A 17,543-nucleotide genomic window follows, 5' to 3' on the forward strand; every position below is an offset into this window, starting at 1 on the left:
ACAGGGACGGGCCTCGTCAGGCTTAATATGCCTTTTGCCCTCCCCCTCAAGTATGTACACATGTTTGGAATAAAGAACTTACTGACATACTAAAAACAAAAAAGTGATGATTAGAGGAGGCATAACCTAGCGGCGTCAAAAGCTGTTCTGTGGCGCAAGTTGCTTTATGAAAGCGATGGCAAGCTTCCTGCATATTTTAGCAAGAAACTTTCTCTTGGGCTCCTGTAGAGACGACGTAACAGAAATTGGTGGTCCTTACTTTGAGTTAGGATAGTGCATTTAATTTCATTATGCGCGACAATATAGTTTTCTTACACGACAGCCTGCAAAATTCATGAAAAACGATCTTCGAACAGCTGGAAAGGACAAAGACGAGCAAGAACAGAGAACCGCAAGGCTTTAAGCGGAAAGTTCACTCGTTGAAATCAACACTTTTAAAGCTCGCGAAATTTTGCGCGCAGGCGCAGCACACTCAAAAGCACACTTAAAAAGAAAACTAGGCAACGAAAAAACAATTGAAAGCACCAAACCGAACACCTACGATACCCTCCGAGGCAACACGAGATTTGTCAAGACAGTTCAGTTGTAAAGTGCAGCAAGGCTTAGCAACGCATGAGGTGTGCGATCTGGCAGTTAGATAAGCTTTTGTGGTCTCAAGACAGAACTGAATTTTGTGGCTGTGGAACTTTGGAGTCTGGCAGGTGCGATCATCTTTGTACTACTACTGCGGCAATGAATGCCAGCATTTTGAGAGGTGGCGGTCGCCTCCAAAGGCCTTTCTTGTTCTCTTAACCGAATATAGAGGCACACCGGGCAAAATCTTTAACTGGCAGGATTTTTGCATCCCTAATCGCATCTTTCAAAAGGTTTCTCTCTAAACTGCTGGCATATTCATGCTTTAATTTGACGCGTGCGGTTTCATTTTTCGGTTCATTTTTTTTTCAAATTATGCTTCAGGGGAGTACTTTCCTGATTAGATCAAAATTATTACAAAACTCCAAAGAAGCATAGTGGAATGAAAAAATCGCCGCCAGAGCTGGTTAATTGTTGAAATATGGTATATATAATATATTTTCAGTATGCCAATTTTGATACCGGCCTTTTGTTACCCACTTAAAGCCACTTGTATGCCGAACCTCGCCTTAACATTTTCAGAATATCAGGTCAATGCCAAAACCCAGGTTTTTAGTGACATCACAAAAGCATATCTCCTCGCCAGATCGCGCATCTTTTGTGTCCCAAAAAACTTCAGCCGCGTTACATCCGATTGAAGAGCAGGCTGTTATTTCTCACCCTGGTCATTTCTTGCTGTTTGAAGATGCTAACGTGCACTGACTCGCCCATTTTTAGGTTCTGTTCGAGTCTTACCAAGCCGCCCTGACACCTACTGACTCTTTATTCCATCTGGCACCTCTCTTATTTTAGCTGCAGACAAGGCGTCGAGTTGTTGGGGGAGGGGGGGGGGGGTATTTACAAGCGGAGAAAGCAGCGTGTGAAGGTTTTAAGCTTACTGTATTACAGATAAAAAGTAAAGAGCTGATTTAGAAATAATGGAGCAGGAACAAATGAAGAAAACAAACAACAAGAGAACACTTGCGCAAGAAGACTTTAGAGCCCAGGATTCAGGATCTCTACAGTAAATGTTCTAAACTGACGCCTTCAGTGCCGTCGCAGATTGCATGATCTCCAGTGTTAGCAAATAAATCAGAGAGCCAGCAGCCACGTCATTCTATTTAAGTGTCTGAGACGGGTCCGATGCGGGTCCTCGTAAATCGCTTCGCTCGATTTTTGCGTATTGCTCTCCGGAGGCACATGCCTTCGCTTTCGGGGCTCAGGAAGTCCAGCGAGCTTGTACAAAAATAACAAAGCTGGCGTGAAGGCTCAGCGGTAATGCGTTCGGCTGCTGAGCCCAAATACGCGTGCTAGATCACGGCTACGGTGGTAGAGGCGGAATGCTAGGAACCCGTGTACTCTCCTATGTCAGCGCAACTAAAGAACCTCAAGCGGTCAAAATTACTGCAGCCCTCCACTACGGCGTCCCTCAGAGCCTGGGCTGGTTCTGGACGTAAAACTCAATGAAACCAAACCAATCAACGATAAAAAGCCCGACTAGCGAAACACCACTGCTTCTGTGCTGCGGCGCTTCTGTATTTATGCATGCCCGAACGCAAACTGCACTTTATGCTGTTTTTCACATTACAGCATTTCAAGTTGCCACTAGTTAAAAGCGCCATTTTTCGTGTGCATTTGTTGGTTTACCAGGCAACCAGAAGTTGCAATTTACCCCCTACTTAAACTCAATCCTCAGTCCGGCCTCTCCCGCTGTGATGCTACGCTGCGTAGTGGCGTTTACAAATTATACTCCCACCTGATCGCAACGGCAGACTCTCCTGCATGTAAAAACTGTGGGTGTGACGAAGGAATGCATCACGTACTTCATGAAGGCCCTTGGTATGAGCGTGAGCGTGTCCTCCTGACTCCTCTTCGCTGCTTAGATCCTTGTCCGCTTGAAGAAGCCAAGATTCTGGGTTCTTTGAGAACGCCTTCATCGCAGAGGACAGCTGTGAAGGCGCTTGTGAAGTTCTTGAAGCACACGGGATTGAGTTAAAGGTTATAACTTTACAGCGTATTCCCTGTGTACCCTGTTATTAATGGCCTACGGACAAAAGAAAAAGTTATCTCTTTTTCTATATCTACCTCCGTTCCCCTTCCCACGTGTAGGGCAGCATACTAGGCGTCGCCTAGTTACCCTCCTTGACTTTCCGTTCACCTTTCTCTCTCTCTTGGACTCAGGGCTACCGCCGTACCTGAATCTGCGAACTGCGCTCTCGTAGCGTGCCACTACAAGGCGATTATATTTTTCATTCGGAACTGAAGCTGCGACGACATGCTGTGGTAATTTTCTTTTCCCTTTGTACAGAAAAGCAAGATAATCAAATCCGCTTGTCACGTTTATATTGCCTCTTTAGGTCCCCTTTAAGGCACCAGGCGCTAGTGAACAAATAACACAACAAAGAAAATAAAAGACTTCCCATAGTTCGAGCCATCGTAAGCAGCTCTGACAACAAATTGAAGCCATTTAATGCTTACTGGTGATGCCAACTTTTTAGATGAAACCAGCATTTCTGGATTCCTGTTTTTTTCCTACTGAACAAGGCATAACCGAAGCCACGATCGGCGCAGCTTCTTCCGGAATTCCATATATTAATTTCCGCCCAGGCCGCCATTCGCTGCTCATCTTACTACAGAAGGCACACCATGTGAAGGGAGGGAAAATCCTGTTCCAAACACGAGCATCCGCAAATAATATGGCATCTTGACATGCAGCGAGCGAGCTGCTTTTACGCGCCATTCGGATGGGCCGCCACTCAAGTTGCGAGGTTCCATGGAGCTCCGGCACTTCGAGCAGAGAAGGGCAATGGCATTTTCATTTGGTCGTATGAATAGAATCGCTGCAAATATACTTCGCGCGCAGTCTCGACAATGTGCTATATACACTAATGATTTTAAAGCATATCGAAAAGAGGAAAGCTCCAACGTCGTGGTTCGCTGAGTGCGGTTGCGGTTCAAGAGCGCAGTTTCCTCTGTGTTCGTAATCGTGAGCGTGGCGCATTATAAAGCATCTGCTCTCTGAAGAGCTACAAGAATATAGGAAATGACTGTTTTAGGGGGGAATTTGAGTTATTAAGAATACAATAATCTTGTAATAAACAAAGAAAAACGAACCTCGAGATAAATATGCACACGAAACAAGCAAAACTAAGCTTTGCTCGAAAGAGGCTATATGACGCTTCTGCCACTAACTCCCCTTGTTTACTCAATTCGGTGTTACTAGTGGCAGCCGGTTTAGCATAGGCAAGAGCCGGCATTAATTCCAGTGGAAAACGCTGTCGTTGTCTTTGGCCGAAGTGTCGAAAGAACGTTCGTTGTTTTTTGTATCATACCCCAGATTTGTATCCTCCCCAAGAGCAGAAGCGGCAAAGCGTATTGGGATTTTCGCGGAGCCCTTCCTTTTGCTCTGGAAGGAAAGAATGAAGGAAAACGTTCACTGAGCTCTAGAGAGAAGGTGAGCAATATGGCGGAGTCAGATGGCGCCTTCCGTCTTGTTAGCAATGGTCGTCTGCCCCTAGTCCAGGGCTCCGCTGGATGCCGCTGCCAGCTGCGCTCGCCGGATCAGCCCAAGCTGGACGTCCTGACGGTGGCTGGACAGCATTCTTTCCCATTGCTCCGCACTCGGGTTTGGTATTTTTGGCGCCACCTCTATTTTCTGGTAGGCCCACGTTATGTGATAGAGCGTGGGTGCTTCATGGCACCATGGGCATTTGTCTGTGTATAGTGTGGGTTGTATTTTGTTGAGTGTATCTAGATTCGGGTATGAGCCCGCCTGTAGCAGCCTCCAGGCGACGGCGTCTTCCCTGGAGAGAGATTTATGTGGTGGGGGGTACCGTTTCCTGCATTGGGGGGTACCGTTTCCTGTAGTGGTTTAAGATTGCCGAGGAATCTCTAGGGACAGGTTCGGCTTCCTCGAGGTCGCTAGTGGGGGGAGCTCGGTAAAAATTGTACCCTCGAGATAGCGTGTCGACCGCTTGGTTGCCTTCTACTCCCGCGTGTCCTGGCGTCCATACTATCGTATGTTTTATTGCTTCTCCTTCTGTGCTTTGTTTGGGTCTGTCCCCAGAGCAGAGAATGCGGAGCACTGTGTGACCTATTCTGCCTAACATGAAGTTTCGGCATGCCGTTTGAGAGTCGGTTAGTATTGTTAAGAATCGCTTAGTCCGGTAGCCCTCTGCTGCCGCTAGAGCGACGGGCACTTCTTCAGCCTCAACTACCGTGCAGTCCCGTAGCGACGCGCTGATGATTTCCCGCATGTCCGAGTTTATCACAGCAGCTAAAGCGTTGGGGTTGTTTTGTCCCGTCCTTCTGGAGTATGTGGCTTTGTCCACATACACCGTTGCTGCCTGGGGGGCTAGTGATTTTTGGATGTACTCGGCTCTCGCCTCTCTGCATTCTTCGTGTAGGTTGGGGTCCATGTTCTTGGGGATGGGGGTCATTCTAATTGTGCCCCGTATGCCGTCCGGATAGTCGCGGTTCGCTGGATTTCTTGTATTTGTTCGTTGCATCCCAACTTCTGCAGAAGCTCCCTGCCAGACGGAGTGTGCTGTAGTCTCTGCAACTGGGCGGCGTGTTGTGCCTGTCTCAGTTCTTCAAAGTTGTTATGAAATCCTAGTGCTAAAAGCTTCTCTGTGGATGTGCATTGCGGTAGATGCAGTGCTGTTTTGTATGTTTTGCGTATAATTGCATCAATCTGTTGGATTTCGCTTTTGATTGGGTTGTAGTATGGAAGAATGTAGGTGACTCGGCTGATCACCAGGCTCCTGACCAGCTTTAGCGTGTCTCCTTCTCGCATGCCCGGGCGTTTATGGGAGACGCGCGTGATCATGCGGGCAACTTGTAGGGTGGAAGCTTTGAGCAGAGCAAGTGCATGTGTACACCATTGGTTTGATTGTATCCACATGCTCAAGATTCTTATGAGTGTTTTCTCTGGTATGGGTTTTCCCTCTAGGTAGACGTTGAGCCTAAGCTCGTCGCTGTTCGGGGCTGTGCTGTTTTGTTTCCCTCTCCAGACTCTGAGTAGTTCTGATTTTTCGGTGGAGCATGCTAGCCCTCTCGCTTTTACGTAGTTCTCTACGCAGGTCGCGGCCTCCTGTACTCTTTCTTCCTTTTACTTTAGTGAGCCCGTATTTGTCCAGATGGTGATGTCGTCGGCGTACATGGCATGGTGTATTCCTTCGACTTCCTTAAGTTGCTTTGCAAGGCTGATCATTTGCTCTGGAGCCTTTTTCCTGGTTGCTCTTTCCGAGCAATGCTAAAAAGTGGAGCTCCCGCAAGCCTTATTGTTGCACTTGTAGCTCTAAGGGAGGATGTCTATTTTTCCCATACTCCTCCGGTTGTCCGTGTGATGTTCTGAGACGTTTTGATTTTCCCTCAGTTATTATTCGCCTAGTTTTTTCATCCTATTTCATACATGTGCCAAGAGGGCTAGTGGACGGCTTAGCAGATGGCCGCTGGAGAGAAAGAAATTCTCTGCACGGAACCTCGCAAGTGCTGGCTTCCCTCAGACGCTTACTCCCCCACCGAAAGACAGGTTTCAGGGGCTTTTTAACGCTATCGAAATAAAAGCACTGGTGAGATTAGGTATTTCTTTGCGAAAGCACTGTTTCAGATGTACCAACTCCGAGCAAGAGTCTCGTCTCGTTTTGTTCTGCGAACATACCCGAGTTACTATAGCAATCTCGTGTTAGTTCAGAGAAGCGCCGCGCAAGCTGCAGCAAGTGGGAGGAAGCTCGGGTAAGTTCGGAGGAGGATCGCGCCGCCTGCCACCAATAGGAGGCAGATGTCAGGTGTTAGGTAAATTAGTAATTGGTCGCGAAAGGTTGCTCGGTAAGAGCAAACACATGTGGCACAATCTCTAATGGTTGATAGAAACGGTCACCAGCTAGTACAGTGCCGCATCACTTAACCGCTGGTCACTACGCTGGTAGTGGTACGACGACTCGCTGCTATCTAGAAATGTTAAGTATAGCATGACCTATTACGTATATACGGGCATTAAGCGACTGAAGCCCTAAATTCGAAGATTAAGTGACTCCTCATTTCGCACGTGTACTCGGATTAAATACGTTAAACCCATACCACTTTTATTTTCACAAAAGAAACCTCCGAAATCGTTTGTTGCGCTGTCGACATTAAACTAATTATACCATGGTATGTGCACAACGCCAGTATCGTGTCGATACCTTGCTTTATTTAAGAAAATGGCATAAAGCGTTGTTAAGCCAACTGAGCACCCATCTTTCTGGCACCTGGCACATTAAAATGCATTTACCTCAGTTTGCTTATTTGCACCTAACACAACGTATTTATAATCTTTATGAGGTGACAAGAAGCGCCTACCCGTTCTGTTTTCTAGAAGGACGGAAACAGCAAGCGAACTACTTGCGATGAGTATAGTCATTGTGAGCAGACGGCTTAGAAAGCTGATCAGAATAATATCGGTATCTTCTGTTTTACATGCTCCACCGCATTATTCTTAAACACGCATGTTCAAGACTTTTTATTCTTCCTGTCGATTGCGGCGCCAAGAAGCCTTTCCTCGTCTGGTTCATAATGTTCATTCATAGATGTGTAGCACAGTTCTCGTAAAGCCAGTTACAGTAGTTGAGAGCTTCGATTTCTCTGCCTCAGGAAAATGATGGAGCTTGTGGCGGGTAACGAATCTGACAAGTAGATAAACATTATTACTATTCTTGTTTGGTTCTGACGCTCTTGGTGATGTCAATGTCAGTTGCGTCTAAAGGAACATGTTTTTCTTGCGCGATTTGCAGGGAAATTTCAGCGGCTCAGACTGTAACAGCTCTGGTAAGCTATATATTTATGCATGCAAACCTTTAACACTGTTCCAGAGTTCCCGGACAAAAGCGCAATGTTACTGACACCACAGTGAACAAGTATAAATAAAATGGTTTTGTTAAAAGCAAATGCCCGATATAATTTTCTCTCTCGATGGACACCCGATTTCTACCGTAAGCGAAAGTGCTAAACAAGGGGGGTTAAAGAAGAAAGAGATCATGTAGCGGAGGGGCCCCTACGTGACACAAGAGGTGATGGGGAGATACTGTAAGCGGGTGCCACACAGAGATACTATACACGATAAAAGGGTGACAAGAAAGGGGCATTGGTTCTAGGTGTTTTAAACATGTGCTCACTATACGTTGCAGAAGAACATTTAACATTTAATAAGTGTTATTTATCGTGATCGTAGGAGATCACACTTTCAGCGTAGGCCATGGAAAATTTACACCTAAAAAGCAACACGAGGTACTCACAAGTGCCCCTGGCCGCCTTGTCTTCTTTGCAGCTGAGAGCAGAGGTCGTACGGGAACAAGTGCTACATGAAGAAGTACGACATGGGCTCTAGGATTCCTAAAGATGTAATCACAGCACAATACGCAGAATCATTTGAGAGTGAATAAGTGTTAGTTTGTGCGATTAATGTTCGATCAAGCATTCCATGTCAGCCATGGAAAAGCCACAGGTACAAAGCAATACCAGTTCATCTCAGGTGCCTATGGCAGCTTCGTCTATTTTTCAGCTGAGAGCACTGGTTCTGCGGTGCGTGTGGATGCTAGAGTCACTAGATTAAGTGACTCGTGTAGTTGCTACGCCATGGTAGACGAGGGACCGTCGTAACTGCCGCAGCCAGCAAATGGTGCTCGGCGTGCTCGTGAGCGCGATATGGAGGGTCAGTAAGGGCGAAACCCTGCTGTGCATGAGAGTCACTGGATAAACAATTTTCCCACTTAATCTATTACTTGAGGCGCACCGGTCAACGTCGTCAGTCGAATGCAACTTACGTTGAAGAGAAGATTGTAGTGGAATTCAAATAGGGAATAGAAAATGATTCTCTCCGTAGGAAATGATGCCGGACAGATTTAGACCGCCTGAGAACATTTAACGTACGCTTGCTTTGCTTTGAACGCAAACCTCTTCGACGGAAGTCCCCCTGGTTGTGTCCTTGAAGCAGTTGAGAGAAAACAGACGCCAACCAATATTTTACTCTCCTCCAGCGTATCAGGACCAACTCCGTCCCTCTTTCAGCGGTCACTAAATTGCGTGCCAGCTGAAGGGGGGAAGGGGGGCGGGAGGGGGCTGCATTCGCTCTCCCTTTATTAGCACGTGGCGCAGTCCACAAACGTACGCGGAGGGCAGAGCTCTTGGAGTCCTATTTATTGCCGCCCTTGTGAGCCGGACGTGCCATGAGACTACAAGTCGCCTCTTGAACTGGTATGACTCCATGACCAGTGCGCTCACTTCCTCGAAGACTATTTCGTTGTCAGCGCGTTCGCAGTGTTCGGCGAGGGGGTTCATCTCAGAATTCATTTGCCGGATGTCATTCTCATGTTGGCTTATTCGTTGGTGAAGGTTTTTAGTTTCGCTGGTGTATGAGGTTGGGCACATGGAGCATGGGATTTTGTAAACGACAGCTCGCTGTTTTTCTTTAGGGATGCAGTCTTTCGATCGTGGTACGAAGCAGCTTATAGTCGAAGCAGGTTTGTGAGTCACGTATATTTCATAGAAGATTGGTTTTTGGGGAAAGGAAATGGCACAGTATCTGTCTCACATATCGGCGACACCTTGTCCGCGCTGTAAGATTAGAGATAAAGGAAGGAGTGAAAGAAGAAACGACGAAGAGATGGCGTAGTGTAGGACTCCAGAATAATTTCGACCACCTGACTGTACAGCACATGGGCGGCTTAGCGCTTCGCCTCCATTGAAACGCAGCCGCCGCGGTCGGGTTCGAACCCGAGGACTCCGGGAACTCCAAGCGCCCTAACCACTGAGCTACCGCAGCGGGTTTTCTCAGAAAACGTGCAAGTGCCTCGCTGGTTCCCCTCACGTATGGACGCACAACGCGCGCGCGCATTTCTTTGTTTCACTTCTGGCTGGTCCCCCTGTCCTCCGAGTCTTACTGCGACTAACGCGTTCAATAAAGCAACGTGTGTAGCTATTTTTCTGTAGGTCGGCGAAAATGGTGGAATCTTCTTTTTTCTCAATTTCAGAGGAGCAGATAGACTTTGCTCTCCTCACGAGAGAGGAGACGTCGGATGCCTTGTGGCTAGTAAAGTGGTTAGAATTAATATTTAGGTAGCGCCCGGTATGAGTCGGCTTCCTATACACACCGAACTTTAGATTTCCACCTTTTTCCTCTTATAAAGGCGCCCAGGAGAGACAAGGCTTATTTCACTTCTCGTTCCATTGAGAACTGAATACAAGGCGCGATCGAGTTGGCGTGTGCAAGTACATTTTCGACCTGCGATGTCTTCAGAATGCAGAAGCAGTCGTCAATGTTAAGAATGAAAACTTTTGTTTTTTTTAAACATCAGTGCTTTCTTTTCGACGACCTCTATTGTCACGTTTGCAGCAGTCAGCGAGATCGCGGCGCCCATGGCAGTACCGCTCGTCTGCTTGTAAAATTCCCCTTTGAAGAAGAAAACTATATTGCTTAGGCATAACTCCGAAAGCCGGCCGGGTTCTTCTGCGTTCAGGTTCGTCCTGGCGCCGAGGTCAGCGTCCGCTTCGGAGGCTTGCTTCGCTCTGGAAACGACACAAGGCACAGGAACGCTCGTAAAGAGCGAGACCACGTAGAATGAAACCATGTACTCGTCCGCTTCCAGTTGTACGTGGGAAAGACGTTCGACAGAGTGGCTGGAGTTCCGCACGTGCGTTCACGTGTTGTCAGTCAGGGGCGATAGGGCTCGATGGAGGTAGGCCGAGAGGGCCTTAAGCGGTGATGTGGTGAAGTCCACGTTAGGGCGCAGCGGAACGCCAGATTTATGAATTTTATAGCGAAAGCTTTACTGGCCGCGAACTTGCGATTTCGCCGTGACGGTGCTCCGAGGAGGCGCATGACGTCAGAACGCGCGCCTCGACGCGGATATTTCTCTCTCTCGCCCCCTTGTCACTACTGCGCATTCGCCGCAAGTAGCGCCGAGCCACAGGTGTTCCGCCGCTGTGCAGCGCCGCTCTATTCCTCAAAATCCAACTTTCAATTTTCAGTTTTTTCTTTCTTCTTTCCCTACCTCTTTTATTCCTCCTTTACAGCGCGGTTCTATTGTGTCCACCAAGATATGTGAGACGGTTACTGTGCCATTTCCTTTAATCAAAAACCAAACAAAACAAGTGAGCCGACAACGTTCATACAGTTCATTGACGTTGACAACTTTGCAAAGGCCGTTCGTTTTCACAAAAGGTGCACAACCGGCTCCGTGGGTCAGTGGAGACCTCGATCTCGCTTTAATGTACCTGGCGTTGGTGTCCAACTGCAAAATCCTGCTTTGATTGCGTTCTGTACACTGGACAGGCAGCGCGCCCTCCCTGCCACTATGGGAGGTGGCATGCAGTTAATGATTTATCGGGAGAGATTGATCACCAAATGAACGCTGCGGCCTAGCTATTGCTGCAGTACCGCATGTCAGCCACAACGCTGTCAGCGCTAATGCATTGAGGCCACATCTCTCTCTCACCCCCGCCACATGTATCAAAGCACGAATGAGGCGCCCGCATATCCAGGGAGCCAGCTATGCGCCCTTCCCTTCCTCAAAGCCATCGCCGTCTAGACCATTGTCAACGCCAACGCTATTGAACACAGTGAACGCCGACATCTTTCACTTTGTATATCCTCGATTAGCGGGGCTAATCCATATGAATTTTTTGGCACTCCGTAAAAGGCCGGTGCTGAGTCGTTCCAGCAGATCAAGCGTAAGTGGAGGCGTTTTGATCCCGGGTGGTGCCTAAAGTTTTGTGCTAAAAGTTTCATCATTCATGTCTGAAGTTGCGAAGTTAGATCTTTTCTTAATTTTTCGTAAGCTGGGCCGTCGAGGTGTGCTTTAACTTTACCTCGTAATCCTGTCGGTTAAGAACCACCGTTGAAGTTCCTTTGTGGGCCGGAAGGATGACAATGTGTTGGCCGCTGCGAAGTTCTCGGAGAGCTTACCTTTCTCCTTGGGAAAAGGTCTGCGGCTGGCGGCCGGGAATCTTGTCACCAACTTTGTCAGCAACCTGTCATCGTGATCGCTGTCTGCAACGGAAACTTCTACCTTGGCAGGCAGGAAGCTTCTACCATGTCAACGAAGCCATCCCTCGCCAAGTGGCAGCTGTGGAGGACGGTATGAAGCACGCTGAACATTCCGACGCGAAGAAGTTCGACTAAAAGCTATCGAAGTCCTGTCCAAGATTCTCGTAAATACAAGATGTTCAAGACGTATCCAATTGCACACTGGGTACCTCTATTAGTCAAGTTGCAAGTCGTCTCGCGACAGGGATTCTAACCGATGGCATATATATGTTTAATGATATGCCTTTCCCTGAATTTTTTTCACAAATGTGACGTAACCGTTCGTCGTCTAGTACGCAAGGTCGGCATTATATGATTTTAAATTGTATTTCACTTAAAGCTTTTAGTCGAATTGGAGGCTAGCTTTCTAAAATGATTGAAACCGATGACACATGATTTCGCCTTCATGGCGCGTAAGTAGGCTTGTGTCCGCCGTAATTTATGCATTGCTGAAAAACAGAACGCGAATTCAATTCCAATTCCAATTGCCACTGAGACGTTGATCGCCCTAAAAAGAAATTATTAGCATTGAAGCACAGTGCGATAAGCATGCCCAGTGCTTCTGATATAAAAGCCTGGAGCCTCCTGTAAAACACTGCACCCTGGGGAAAATCCTTTAGCGGGTCGGTGGCCCAGAAATTCACTCACATATTTTCTTTCCTATGTCAAGCAAGCAAAGGCAAGCCAGCAATTTTTAAGTTTACTGCCACTTCTAAACAAGGTTTTCAGTGCAAAAGCACTTCTAGCCCCACTCCCCGGGATTCAGGGGTTGGTGTCTAGCGGCAGCCACAGAGTAGGAAGTCGAACTGGCTAAATGGGTCAGTGGACACCTGAATCGGGCTGTGCATAGGCGGTGGCCGCAGAAACGCGGCACTGGAACAATTGGCCGCAGTGTTCATTAGCGCTGGCGTTGACGACATTGAAGACCTTTGATGTTGAGGAAAGACACATAAAGAGATCCGTGGATGAGTGGACACCTCGGTAACTCATTCAACTATGCGGCGGTGGAAACAGAGATATGAGCGCTGCAGGGGTTGGTGTTGACTTTGTTGTGGCAGAAACACAGAACTGGAGTGGTTAGGGCGCTCGGCTACTGCTCCGGAGTGCCCGGGTTCGAACCCGACCGCGGCAGCAGCGTTTCGATGTAGGCGTAACGCAAAACGGCGACCGTGTGCTTGTGCGATGTCAGTGCACGTTAAAGATCTAGTAGTAAGAAGTAACTCCTTTTATTAAAATAATGATAAAACCTAAGGAAAAGATTTTTGCTAGCTCTGGGACCTGCCATCGATAATGAAGCACCTGTGCTGGGGCAGGGAAATTCAGTATAGCAGGCAGAATGCACAAATGAAATGAAAGAGGTAAGGGGACCGGAATAGAGGATAGGGAGTGAGGTAATATACAAAAAAAATTTTACAGAATAAAGAAGTGTACCCGAAGTGGTCGAAATTATTCCAGAGCCCACCACTACGGCACCTCATTTTTTCTTTCCTCTTTCTGTGCCCCTTTATCTCTTCCCTTAAGGCACGGTTCAGGTGTCGGCCGAGACGTGCGCCATTTCCTTCCAACAAAACCAATTTTCCTTTCTTCTTTCACTACATCCTTTATCCCTTTTCTTACGGCGCGGTTCAGGTGTCTTACGATATATGAGACAGATACTACGTATTTCCTTTCATCAAAACCAATTATTGTTATTAAAATTTTAATAATAATAATTAGTTTTTGTTGAGAAGAAATGGCGCAGTATGCCTCATATATCGGCGAACACCTGAACCGCACCGTAAGGGAAGGGATAAAAGAGGGAGTGGAAGAATAAAGGAAGAAAGAGTTGCAGTAGTGGTGGGGATCTTTAACGTGCACTCACATCGCACAGCACTCGGACGCCTTAGCGTTTTGCCTTCGTGAAAACGCAGCAGCCGCGGTCGGGTATTTATGGAGGCAAAACGCAAAGGCGCCCGTGTGCTGTGCGATGTCAATGCATGTTAAAGATCCCCTGGTGGTCGAAATATTTTCGGAGCCCTCTACTACGGCACCTCTTTCTTCCTTTATTCTTTCTCTCCCTCCTTTATCCCTTTCCTTACGGCGTGGTTCAGGTGTCCGCCGATATATGATACAGATACTGCGCCATTTCTTTTCCCCAAAAGCCATTAATATTATTATTATTACTAGACATTTTCGAGTGGAAGCTGTACTCCTGCCGAACAAAGCTGAGGTCATGTGGCTTTTAAATTTGACCTTAAATATTCTGAGGGCACATTTCTACTTACGTGCAGGAATTCGAAAGCATGGAACTTTCTAGGCCCCGCCGCGGTGGCTCAGTGGTTAGGGCGCTCGACTACTTATCCGGAGTTCCCGGGTTCGAACCCGACCGCGGCGGCTGCGTTTTTATGGAGGAAAAACGCCAAGGCGCCCGTGTGCTGTGCGTTGTCAGTGCACGTTAAAGATCCCCAGGTGGTCGAAATTATTCCGGAGCCCTCCACTACGGCACCTCTCTCTTCCTTTCTTCTTTCACTCCCTCCTTTAACCTTCCCTTACGGCGCGGTTCAGGTGTCCAATGATATATGAGACAGATACTGCGCCATTTCCTTTCCCCCCAAAACCAATTATTATTCTTATGGCTGCGTTTTTATGGAGGAAAAACGCTAAGGCGCCCGTGTGCTGTGCGATGTCAGTGCACGTTAATCCCCAGGTGGTCGAAATTATTCCGGAGCCCTCCACTACGGCACCTATTCTTCCATTCTTCTTTAACTCCCTTCTATATCCCTTCCCTTACGGCGCGGTTCAGGTGTTCAAAGATATATGAGACAGATACTGCGCCATTTTCTTTCCCCAAAAAACCAATTATTATTATTATTATTATTATTATTATTATTATTATTATTATGGAACTTTCTAGAACGCGAACTTTTTCCACGACGGCACTCAGTATTGTACTTTCCTATATTTTCGTTCCTCTTTTTGTTTTTATTTCCTTATTTTTGATTTACTCGTACTTCTTACTTTCTATTCTTTTTGTTTTCTATGAATATATTTTTATTTTGCTTCGTTATTTTAATTGTTCTTACATTTATTAATATTTTTTTTTAATTCCGAACCGTTTTATTATTTTGCATTTTGTTGTGTTTTATTTTTATTTTATTTACTTTACTTTTGATGACGATTGTTGACAAGTGAGGCGGGCACTTCCTGCGGACACTTATGAGTCAAGAAAGGGTTTTGCCTTAAACCGGTAGGACCAGGTGCTTGGCAGTGGCATCGTGGCACGTAACTAGCCACACCTCATTATGGCTGCGAGCGTTGAGCCGAAGCCTTGCAGCTATCGAATCACGTTCCTTGCTGCGCCTCGCCACAGCTGCGTATGCGCAGCAGGCGGCAAGCTCTAAACTGCCTGAAATTGCGTGACATGCCATTAGCTATATAAAATCGTGTTGCGTGCGCTTGGCAGTAGATTGCGGCTTCCTGATTTTACAAGGATAGGATCCAGGGGCTCTCGCACATGTGGCGTGGTCTCCTTGTCACCGGGGGTATCTATTGCTAAACCGTCGTCATCGATTCAGGTGGCGCGTTTGTTGCGACGCGCGTCCCTTTCTTTAAATCTTTCCTTCCACATCTCTATCAACTCTCCTACTGTCTGCACATGGCAGCGATTGTTGCTCAGCTTCTGCTAGTGGGCACGCCCATGCTATTTTCTTTCTTTCTTCTGTCATAACACCGATTATGGCTCAACTTGAGCCAGTGATAAAAGAGGGACTGGAGAGAAGAAAGGAACAATGTGGTGCCGTAGTGGAGGGCGCCGGTATAATTTCGACCACCTGTGGATCTTTAACGTGCACTGATATCGCGGAGTACACGGACGCCTTTTGCGTTTCGCCTCCATCGAAAGGCGGCCGACGTGGTTGGGTTCGACGCCAGGTACTCCGGATCAGTAGACGAGCGCGCTAACCACTGAGCCACCGCGGAAGGTACCTGCGCTTTCCTTTTCTCTCTTCCTTCAATCGCAACGCAGCAACAACAACTTGCCTTCGTGCGCTGACCTTGAAAGAGCTTTTGCTCCTCCTACTAAGTTCAGCCAGGGTGAACCACAGTAAATATTTATGCTCATATTTCATTACCAAAAAAGTGGCAGTGGCCTACCTTGTCTGTGGCAGGATATACGTAGCGAGATGTACATTTCCCTGGCTGAGCTTGTTGTGGTCAGTATGTTTAGCAATGAGGGACATTGAGCTGCATCTCGGTGGCTATATTCGCCGTCTATATGCTTGATAGTCTAGCATCTCCGTTTGGCAAGCCGTTCCTCTCTCTGTTCGGGCGTCTCCGGTGCTCTCTTCGCCTTCTGACGCTCATTCTCTCTTTGTTGAGTAGCCAGCCGCCAGGCGACAACCTCATGATGGAAAGAGTTAATCTCCTCTTGTCTATACTGCCATTTAGCAGCGGCTGAACTCTCCTTTTGTGCATCCATATCAAACGTTGCGATACAGCCGCCCATTCCATCTCCGCCTTTCATAAGCAATGCTCGCATGCGGCGCAGCGCGGTTGGGGTAAAAGTGAGGCGTGCGGCGACGAAGCCCGCGGCGCACCTGTTGGGTCTTTCTGGTTACCATGATATCGGTGCATGCGCACAACTGCTCATCCGCGTGACCTCACCCGTGGCTCCGACGATGGAGTGGGTGCGCGACAGCGGCGATGGCGAAGCGCACGCCACATCGGCTGCTTCTTTCCGGGTGCCATGGTAACGATGCTTGCGCAGATCTGGCCTCTCCGGCCCAGAGCGAAATGCTAGGCTGGTAGCCAAGTGTAGCTCTCGCTACAAAACAACATTGGAGAGGACACTCAAGCTCCCACTTGAGGGTATGAGGCGATATCGTAGTGGGTTAGACTTTCTATTCCGAGCAGTTTGAAGCCTTTGAACGCATTTTCAAAAAAAAAATATGCCGCCACCGCCTGGACGACGTTTAAGTGACGAGCGTTATGTGTTTGGTAGCGCAACTGACCCGAGCAGCACAGGTACTTGGCCCAACATTGGAAATGTATTGACAAAGCTGGCCCTACAAAGGACCAGGATTTGACCATCCTGTTGCAATATTGGGCCGATGACCTGTGCTGCTTGGGGATCTATCGTCCATGCGATCTATTACAACTTGATTAGGCTACTTTTTCATACCTCACGACGTGCCGGCGTATACCACCTAGAGGTCGGATATCTTTGCCCAATTTGGGCCGAAAAAGCTTTTTCATCCTTCCGCCGCGGTGGCTCAGTGGTTAGGGCGCTGGACTACGGATCCGGAGTTCCCGGGTTCGAACCCGACCGCGGCGGCTGCGTTTTCCTGGAGGCGCAACGCTAAGGCGCCCGTGTGCTGTGCGATGTCAGTGCACGTTAAATATCCCCAGGTGGTTGAAATTATTCCGCAGCCCTCCACTACGGCACCTATTCTTCCTTTCTTCTTTCCCTCCCTCCTTTATCCCTTCCCTTACAGCGCGGTTCAGGTGTCCAAATATATATGAGACAGATACTGCGCCATTTCCTTTCCTCAAAAACCATTTATTAATATTATTATTCTTCGGAGGACCATTTTTTCTTACCTCAAGGCGGTAGGTGCCCGGTCGTCATGAGGTATGAAATTGTGAGCTAGCGAGTGCTCATGTCAGAACCGCCATGTTAACCCTAACCCTAGCTATTAACATAATTAGGCGATATTGATGCCTAACATGTTCTGCTCATCGAGCCCGTTAAGAATATGTCTTTGGATAGATCATGACGTCATCTTTTGAGCATTTGTAAACAATTAAACTCTCATAACTGAATATTAACTGCATTCGTTCATAATTGTCCCTGACGTGTTCTACTCAACGAGAGGATTCTAAATAACCAATT

The 17,543-nt window shown here is 47.6% G+C and overlaps 1 non-coding gene across 1 annotated transcript; it reads left to right on the forward strand.

The window, feature by feature from the left end:
- The first annotated feature begins 16,912 nt into the window (after positions 1-16,912).
- Positions 16,913-16,984, forward strand: TRNAR-ACG (transfer RNA arginine (anticodon ACG)). Its single transcript has one exon. It is a non-coding gene; the product is annotated as a tRNA-Arg (tRNA).
- The last annotated feature ends 559 nt before the right edge of the window (positions 16,985-17,543 follow it).

The sequence above is a fragment of the Amblyomma americanum genome, chromosome 5, assembly GCF_052857255.1.
Source record: "Amblyomma americanum isolate KBUSLIRL-KWMA chromosome 5, ASM5285725v1, whole genome shotgun sequence".
NCBI lineage: Eukaryota > Metazoa > Arthropoda > Arachnida > Ixodida > Ixodidae > Amblyomma > Amblyomma americanum.